Source organism: Dermochelys coriacea, chromosome 5 (assembly GCF_009764565.3).
Source record: "Dermochelys coriacea isolate rDerCor1 chromosome 5, rDerCor1.pri.v4, whole genome shotgun sequence".
Taxonomy (NCBI): domain Eukaryota; kingdom Metazoa; phylum Chordata; order Testudines; family Dermochelyidae; genus Dermochelys; species Dermochelys coriacea.
Window position 1 is genome coordinate 12,904,124 of NC_050072.1, and position 9,167 is coordinate 12,913,290.

Here is a 9,167-nt window from a genome sequence, read left to right on the forward strand (position 1 = left end):
GTTAGGGGTGGGGGTGTGGATGGGGGTCATGGCAGTCAGGGGACAGGGAGCAGGGCGGGGGGTTGGATGGGATTGGGGTGCTGGAGGCGGGGGGTCCTGGGAGGGGGGTGTCGGGGTCAAGGAGCAGGGGGGTTGGATGGCTCGGAGGTTCTGAGGGGGGTGGGTAGTGGGAGCGGGTGGATAGGGGGAGGGGGCCAGGCTGTTTGGGGAGGCACAGCCTTCCCTATCTGGCCCTCCATACAGTTGTGCAACCCTGATGTGGCCCTCAGGCCAAAAATTTGCCCACCCCTGGACTATATCCTCAACTTTGAGGTTTACGCTGAGTTAATGCTTTGTTTCCTTCCTTGTGCTTTTTCGTATGTTATGATTAATACTAAATCAATGGAAGAAACTCCAGAGAACTTGCTGTAGTTCAACTATGAGGGAAAAAGTGAGAGAAAAAAAGATATAGGTGCCTAATTGACTCTTCTAGTTCTGGGAGCACCTAAGCTTTAGGCGTATTAAGCCTGGAGAATGTAGAAATACAAGCAACGGCTGAATGAGCAGGCAAACGAGGGGAGAAGAGTTAATTGCATACATTAGTCACCACTGCATGCCAATTACTGTCCCCTCCTTCAGCTGCATTCCCCCATTCAATTTACAGTAGGGATTGGGCTTTGCTGGATCTATAGGAGGATCTACTTTCTCCATGACCTTCTTCCCACTTGTGCCTACCTGCCCCTTGATACAATACCAGCATGGGATCTAGGGCCACGGTGATCTTGATGGTGTGTGTGATCAGGAGCAGCAGATCTACGAGGGCTGGTGTGCTACACTCTCAACCTCCTTTGTGATTTTCCCCAAGGGGATGATTTGAAGAAATTTCTGTGGGCTGAATCTCATGGGAGTCTTCTGGACCATCTCACCTTCCCAGAGGAGAGGACTGTTGTGGTTTGGCTGTTAAATGGTAATGTTAAATAAACCAGGATTAGGGCTATTTACCCTTATAGATTGTCTCACTTCTTTCTAGGCTCAGTGAGTAGGACCTAGATGCTTCAGGAGGATCAACCTACTGGAAACATTGTGGCAGTGGACTAGCTGGGAATAATACTTGTGAGGCTTTATTCAGTTCAGCGCCAAGTTAAGCCCTTGATTTCGTTACAGTGCACTGCAAACTTGCTTTGTTCCACATCTGGCTTTGCAGCAGCAGCACAACCTACCCAAGCGTCCACACTATGTACACTGGTATCGGCCGACAGCCTGACTATACAGTCAGCAGCAGAGGCTGGAGTTTGACTTCAGTGCTACTGTCCAAAGATAGCTGGATTGCTACTCCTACTTGGTACTGCTAGGAAACATATTAGGGGTGCGGGGGGGAATCAAACAGCTGTGTGCTAGCTCTGTGCCAGAACTGAGCCATCTGCTGCAGTCACATAGATCAGCTGCCAGTTGTCACATAGCACAGTTCAGCTTTCAGTAAGTATGGTGAAAATCAAATAAATGTCAGACCTTGACACTTATTTTTAACAAGAGTTCTCAGTTCTTCAATTACATAGTGTTTGTAAATGTACATGTTGTTTTATAAAACAGTAAGAGATCCCTCATCATTGGTATTGTACATTATGAAACTGTCACACAACTGAAAATACTCCAGACACGAGATAATTTAAATGGAACTGGACTATCTGTTCATTTTTCTGAAAGACATTGCATCTGATTTCCAGGGGTGCTGAGTATGCATCATTTCAAGAGAAGGTCCCTCCTCTTGCCAAGACTTGTGTGCTTGCTTAGCTTTATGTAGTTTCATTGATTTCAAAAAGATTTACTCACTGATCATAAAATTAAGCAGGCATGAAGGCTTTTGCAGGATTGGGGCCAAAAGGCCCAGATCCTTAAATGTATTTAAGCACCAATGGACACTTTTGAGGATCTGGGCCAAAGTCAGTATGGGTTATGGAATTGTTCAGTCACTGAAAATCAACCCAGTTACGCTTATCGCGTACAAAAGATACTTGACTATAATGCAATAATCTGACCCAAAACAAACACTATTCTTCCATTGAGAATATCAAGATACAAACAGGTCAAAAACATCTCTGGAAAATAAAAATTACACAAGTACACAATGCGTTGGTCATTTTCAAATACTCGTTCATGTGTACATTTTACTATACGATGATAGTTACTTTTCCTATTAAATTACAGTTAATGTAATTTTAAAAAAATCTACTGTCAGATATATAATCTGGTTAGTGTTTCCCAATCAACAGCATATGCCTTAAAAGAAAATATGGAGGTGCTGAAATTAAGATAAAAACTAAAGGAAAAAAAATACAAATCCAAGGGGAAAGTTAAGTTTGTTGTTGAAAATTTTAGTTGAACATTTTTGGTTGTTTGTGTTTTTTTGTTTTGTTTTTTTTTTTTTTTGGTACGGATTTTTTTTTCAAAATTAACTAACATAAAATGTTTCTGTTTACAAATATTTCAGTGCAATTTTTTCAAACTTTTCATTTTCTAGTATTCAAGAAATCATTTTTGCAATAGTTTTTGGGAAATATTTATTAACAAATAAAACTTTACTGAAATGGTTATTAAAGTTTTTCATTTACCAAAAATGTTTTTTGTAAGCAAAGTATGTGAACAACATTTCTAATAATTTATCCAATGAGAATTTTCCTTTTGATTCCATTTTGAACAAAAAGAGGTTCAAAAAATCCAGAAGTAGCTCTAGTATTTAATAAGAATGTGACTGTGGTTATGATGATGATAGGGTAAGATTTAAGAAATTCTTAACTATTCATTTCTTGCTTTTTAAATACTTGTGGTTTGTAAATGAGGCAATAGATAATTCTGTTCTGTTCAGGTTTATATACTATACCCATCACACTAGTATCTGAGCATTCAGTTGTCCTTCAACAATCTTAATGAGTTTAGAAACTTTTTTCTTCTTTTCTGCACTTTGAAGTTACATTTGTCTTCAGTAAAATGATCTTAGAGATAAATTTGGCTTAGCATAACTATAACTTACATTTCACAAACTCAAGTGTTTCTTCCACAAAATCAGAAAATTAACTAGGATTTACCAATAAATATCTGTTTAAACTGAAAAATCGAGAATTTCTTCTCTCACTCAGCTCTTTTAGCTGAATATCTCCTCCTCACTGTAATACAACACTATTACTTCTTGCCTTCTTCTTGGGTTTTGTGGCATAGCAGACTGACTTCTTGAATTTATGACTGCCATGCACTGAACTTCATTTCTCGTTCATGACTTAGAGACTCACATCTTTCCTGGTATTCTTAAAGAATTGTTGATAGAGCTTTTAACACTATTTCCAGCTACCCATGAGTAATTCAGCCATTGAAATTTGTGGTAAACATCTTAAAACACCACATCCCCTAGTAGTCTAAGCTGATAAACATTCCTCATATACGCTCATGCTAATTAACTAGTCCAGTCAGTTAATTAGCTAAATACTGGGATTGTATAAAACAGCAGCAGGTAGGCCTTTGCTGTTTTTCCTTTCTTCTTTTCTTAGAAGAACTAGGTAGTGGGTATGAAAGAGGTTGTGGCCTAATTTGAGTATGGTCTATTGTGAGAGAAATAGCAGAGTGGTTTGATATTTTAGATGGATTTTAATTGTGTATTTAAGACTTCAGACTTTCAGGGACCTAGGACTAAACTGGGAAAATAATGCATATTTTAAATGTGACTTCTTTTTACAATAGGAGAGCGGGGGAGGTGTGTGTATTTCTATTCTAGCTGGTGCTTAGTAACATGGTGATAGAGATCTCTAATTGTTCAATTTGGGTATGGTTTTTAAAAGTCATTCTCCGGTAGAGAGGGCTCTTTACTTGGATTGGGAACTGTTACCCTCCAGAACTAGTTTTTGGATGTCTAACAATGAGCAATTTTGAGGTGGCTTCTGCGTAAGTGCAATGATCAGGAAGGGAGGGTCGGCATGATTGAGACTTCCATAGGAAAAGGGGTTCAAATTTAGAATTGTATGTTGGTATTAAGCACTTAACTATATCTTTCTTTAGGGATTGAGCTTTCACTCTGGTGCTTAGAGGTGACCTTATTTTATACTAACTGTGATCACGTATTATGAAGGCTTAGTTAACTTTCTTCTAGTGTTCTTGAGTAGCTAGTGTGAGTGTTGCAAATTGGGTTTCAGTATCCTCTGCAAATGCAAGTTTTGTGCTATATCTTCCAGTTATTACTTACTTAAATACCCTTTCCTGGCATTGCAGTACTGAAATGCTATCCTCCATTTTTTTTTCTTTAAAAAGACCTCCTTTGGCAATCCTATTTTGGGGTGTCTACTTAGGGGATGTCATGTCCCTCCCTTTAGCTAGCTAATGTTGAAATGAGGGCTTTTTTAGGTAATGACAGCCTAATTCAACTGCAGCTCAGCGAAAGGATTGTAAATGAATAGCCAACTTTTTTTTTAACCTCCTACATTTCTGTGAGCCATCACCACCTGTTGTGTTTCTACTTCCCTGATCCCCATACTTAATCTTCCAATCCATCTCCTTGAAAATGGAAGATTATTCCATGAGCCAAGGTGGATAAGGTGATATCTTTTATTGGACTAACTTCTGTTGGAGAGAGAGACAAGTTTTGAGCTCATACAGAGCTCTTCTGGTCTGGGAAATGTACTCAGAGTGCCCCAGACTCTTCAGTTTCCCAGAGCTGAAGAGCTCTGTGTAAGCATGAAAGTTCATCTCTCTCACCAACAGAAGCTGGTCCAATAAAAGATATGACCTCACTACCTTGTGTCTCTCTAATATCCCAGGACCAACACAGCTACTACAGTGCATACAGATTATTCCATGGTATATTTTCTAATCTAGTACTAAAAGTTGCAAGTAATAATGCTTGCCTCTGGAGGCAATTCCCCAGCCCTATGTTTTCGCTGTCAGAAAGTTTCTCATCCCGATATTCAGCCTAAACATGCCCTTTCTTAACTTATTCCCATTATTACTAGTTATATCCCTCATGTTCGTGATGCTGTGTAATATTGTTGCCCCATGGCTGTGCAGAAATGAAGGTTTACTGCCTGCTCTGCCTTTCTGAATGCTGTCTCAACCTGTATCCGCTTTCTTTTGTCCCTATATCACAGTACAAATGTAGTTCTACTTGGCTGTCACCCCCAGGTCTCTTTCAGCGTTAATAATTCCAAGTGTCTCCCTCCTTTTGAATATGTACACTGGATTATTTTCCCTAGAAGTAGCTGAGTATATTTTTCCAAGTTGCTTCCTAGATTTTGTTTTCTGCCCATGCATTCTAAGGCCAGACTTCCTGCATAATATAGGCCATAGAATTTAATCCAGTACTTCCTACCTCCAACTCATAACTGCTCATGAATCTGACGTGTATCTTTCACAAAGACATCCAATCTTGATTTTAAAGACACCAAAGATGGGGAATCCACTACATCTCTTGGTAGATTATATATTAATTCTGTACCTTGCTCCATTTTTTTTATCTGTCTTGTCAGGTTTTAGAATCTACAGTACTCCCAAATTATCATCTGTGAATTTCACTAGTGTGCTGTTCATGCCCTTTTCCAGATTATTAGCAAGACATTATATGAGACAGGTCTTTAAGATCTAAATCTAAAACCAAATCCGACTTGCTGGGCTTTCATTTTTAAAGCAGTTTCTAAGACTCCTGCTCTTGGCTAAGGACTCTGCAGCTTGTGTCAATGAGGTGTGCAAAATATCATTCTGATATTGCCTGTGTGAACTTATTGATGAGGGTGTCATTGGTGATTTTCCTTGTTAGTATGAATTGGAAGGGTCTTAAAGGTGTCCCACCTTACTTTAAGGAATATTTTGCTTCCTGAGCACTTGAATGGGCATCTCTAGATGCAGCTGTGTCATGGAGCTCTTGTACCAAATCAATGTTGATTTTTGTATGCCTTTTTCCTCCCTTACACAATGACTCTAAGGGGAATAATTCCAGGAGAGACAGTTAGAAAGCTCCACAGGGAAGTATGTATTCTGTTTCCCTAGTCTAAGTATGCACTTGATTTTTGGTTTGGTTGCAAACTGAAGCACAGTGTCAGAGAGATCCAAAGACTGGCCAATGGCATTTTCAAGTGATAAAATAGCAAGCGATGTCAATATATGTTTTAATGAGCCTGAGCTTCGAAAAGTAGCAATCACCACTCACGTGACTGGCAGCGTGAGCAGAATCCTCAAAGCTATCCACACATTTGGAAAAGTATCCTTCAGCTCTGCATCATGAATGAATTGGAGAACTTGAGGTGGAGAGTGCTTCCTGTGTTGCAAAATGTGACAGGTGTTGTTCAATTCAACATAGAGATCTTTATCATTGACATCTGAACATTACATTCCCCATGTGTCAGTGTCTGGTGAAGGTCTGTACAACTGTTCAAGAATGTTACTAAGATAATACAATCCCCTATCCCCCCACCCCCAGGTCCTTTTGTGGTGCTTCATTTGTCCAAACCTTTCTTCAAGGGACATTAAAGCAGTGTAAACGAGTGAGCAAAAAACCTCCCTCTTGAATTTTTCTTACAAGTTTCCCATTACCTCATCTCTTCCCTCATAACCAAACTGTCTCTTCTGATGAATACAAGTTTACTTGAAGACAGGCTCAACTCCTAAGATTTCTGCCATTTCTTTGGCAGCAGTGATGGCACCTTCAAATCCATTATCTCTGTAGGCCACAATGAAATCAAGTCAGCTTCTCCTCAAAGTAGTAGCGGCCGAAATGTCCATCAACTGAGTTTGTAATGCCTTGCTTACAATGTTTACTTAGAACAGAATATTTGAAGTCAGTGATCTGGTTTTCCGGGCTTTTCACCTTGTGTTGGATTCTGGCCTTGGCTTTACTAGACTGCACCAGTTCCATGAGGGTGTCGTAAACCTCAGACACTCGGCATTTCACTGGCCTTTCGCTGTCAATGCGGCTATCCCAGCAAGTGTCACTAGCAGCTTCACAGTCAGATTTGTAGCATTGTCCATGACCTACAGGATTTTCCACCTGATAGTTGATGCTGAAAACAGGATGTATATCCCTTGCAGTACTTTGAAGAGAGATACTGAATCTAAAGAAGACACTGCATCTGACGCAACCAGGCTGAGGGAATGACAACCACAAGGCATGAAGAAAGCTTTTGAATTCAGCAGAAGAATTTTTGCCAGGACACCACTGTTTTCTCCCTTCATATTCATGCTGTTATTGTAGCCTTGGCTGTGGCAGTCGTGAAGCTTTATTTTATTCTCATTCAAAAATGTTCATGAAGAGTTCTGTTAAGCCTTTTCCAGTAGAGTCATCCACTGACTGGAAACTGATTAAGTGTTCCTTTACTTGGATACAGCCATCCTTGTCATCGGCAAATCTCACTGTAAATGACCTCTTTTCCATGTGACTAATGTTGGGAGTGCAGTCCATTATTATGGCATTCACTTTTCCAAGCCGCATCAATATGTTACCAAGAACCTTCCTTGCCATAAGGTCAATCAATTTGTTTTGAATTTGTAACTCTTCTGCCAGGAGGAGCCGGCAGCAACCAGGGCGGGGTTCAACATCTAGGGGTTGCTTTTCAAAATACAACACAGAACTGGCTCAAGTCCCCACTCAGTAACCTGGGAAAATTACACACCACCCCTGGACGCCTCTGACAGGCAATACTTTCCCACTTGCAAGCACAGAGTCTGAGTATAGAAAAGAAACTTTTAATGAAAGGAGGGAACTCACCTGACATTAATTAGGGAAAACACCATAAGCAGGATTCATAAACATAAACCTGTAAGCAGGATACCCACCCCAGAGTGTGTGGGGCAATGTCTTCTGTCTCATGTTCTTGAGTTCTACAACCAAAACTTCCTTTACTCTGCCACGCCTTCCCTTCTCCGCCACCCCCGCTTCCTCACCATACCCTACTCACAGTGGTTGACCTTGGTCAGTGAGGACTGAGGGTTCAGAGGTGTATCTGTGTGAGTTCACCTCACACCTGAGGAAGAAGGCACCTGGATTGCTCCACCATCTGAGTGCTTGCTTTGGCTGGCTGCTTTGCCAGCCACTGTTCCTCGCTGCTTGGCTGCCTGGCTATTCTGCCAGCCGCTGTTCCTAGCTACCTCTTGTTGGCTGCTCCCAATGGCAAGCCACCTCCTGCCAGCTGACTGCTCACCTTCTGCTGCCACCTGCCTCTCTGCTGTGACCTCTGCAGGTCAGTCTCTTAGTGACTGTCAGCTCTTAGGTTTCAGAGTAGCAGCTGTGTTAGTCTGTATCCACAAAAAGAAAAGGAGGATTTGTGGCACCTTAGAGACTAACAAATTTATTTGAGCATAAGCTTTCGTGAGCTATAGCTCACTTCATTGGATGCATTTGGTGCATTTGCATTTGTATTTCTCCACAAATGCATTTGTGGGGTGCAATTTTTCTCACTGCTGTTTCTGTCATCATGCAAGGCTGATTCTTCTCTATTGTTTCTCTCCTTTTCATGTAAATCAGATTTTTCTTTATCATCACTCTCCTTTACATCGCCAGGAAAACTGGACGATTCTTCATCACTTTCCTCACATTTCTATTCCTTATCAGGTAAATCTGCTAATTCCTTAGTAATGGGGCTTCCATCATTTACACTTTGCTCTTCAATTTCTTCTGCACGGGGATGATCACTATTGCCTAAAGCAGGGGTGGCCAACCTGTGGCTCCAGAGCTGCATGCGGCTCTTCAGAAGTTAATAGGTGGCTCGTTGCATATGTGCTGACTCTGGGGCTGGAGCTACAGATGCTAACTTTCCACTGCTCAACCCCAGGCCCTGTCCCCACTCCACCAAGGCCCCCACACCTTCCCTTGAGCCTGCTACGCCCTTGCTCCTCCTACTCCATCCCAGAACCTCCTGTACACTGCGAAACAGCTGATCATGGTGGGCAGGAGGCACAGGGAGGGAGGGAGGGAGAGGTGCTGATCGGCAGGGGTGCCAGTGGGCAGGAGGTGCTGGGACTGGCGGGGTGGGTGTGGGTGTGGGGTCTGCTCATGTATTACTGTGGCTCTTTGGCAATGTACATTGGTAAATTCTGGCTCCTTCTCAGGCTGGCCACCCTGGCCTAAAGCCCAGTCTGTGTTGTTCTGTTTCAGATATTTTCCCATCAAATTTGCCCCTTGCTTCAAATGAGATTGTAGTTGAACTTTTTGCTTCCTCTAT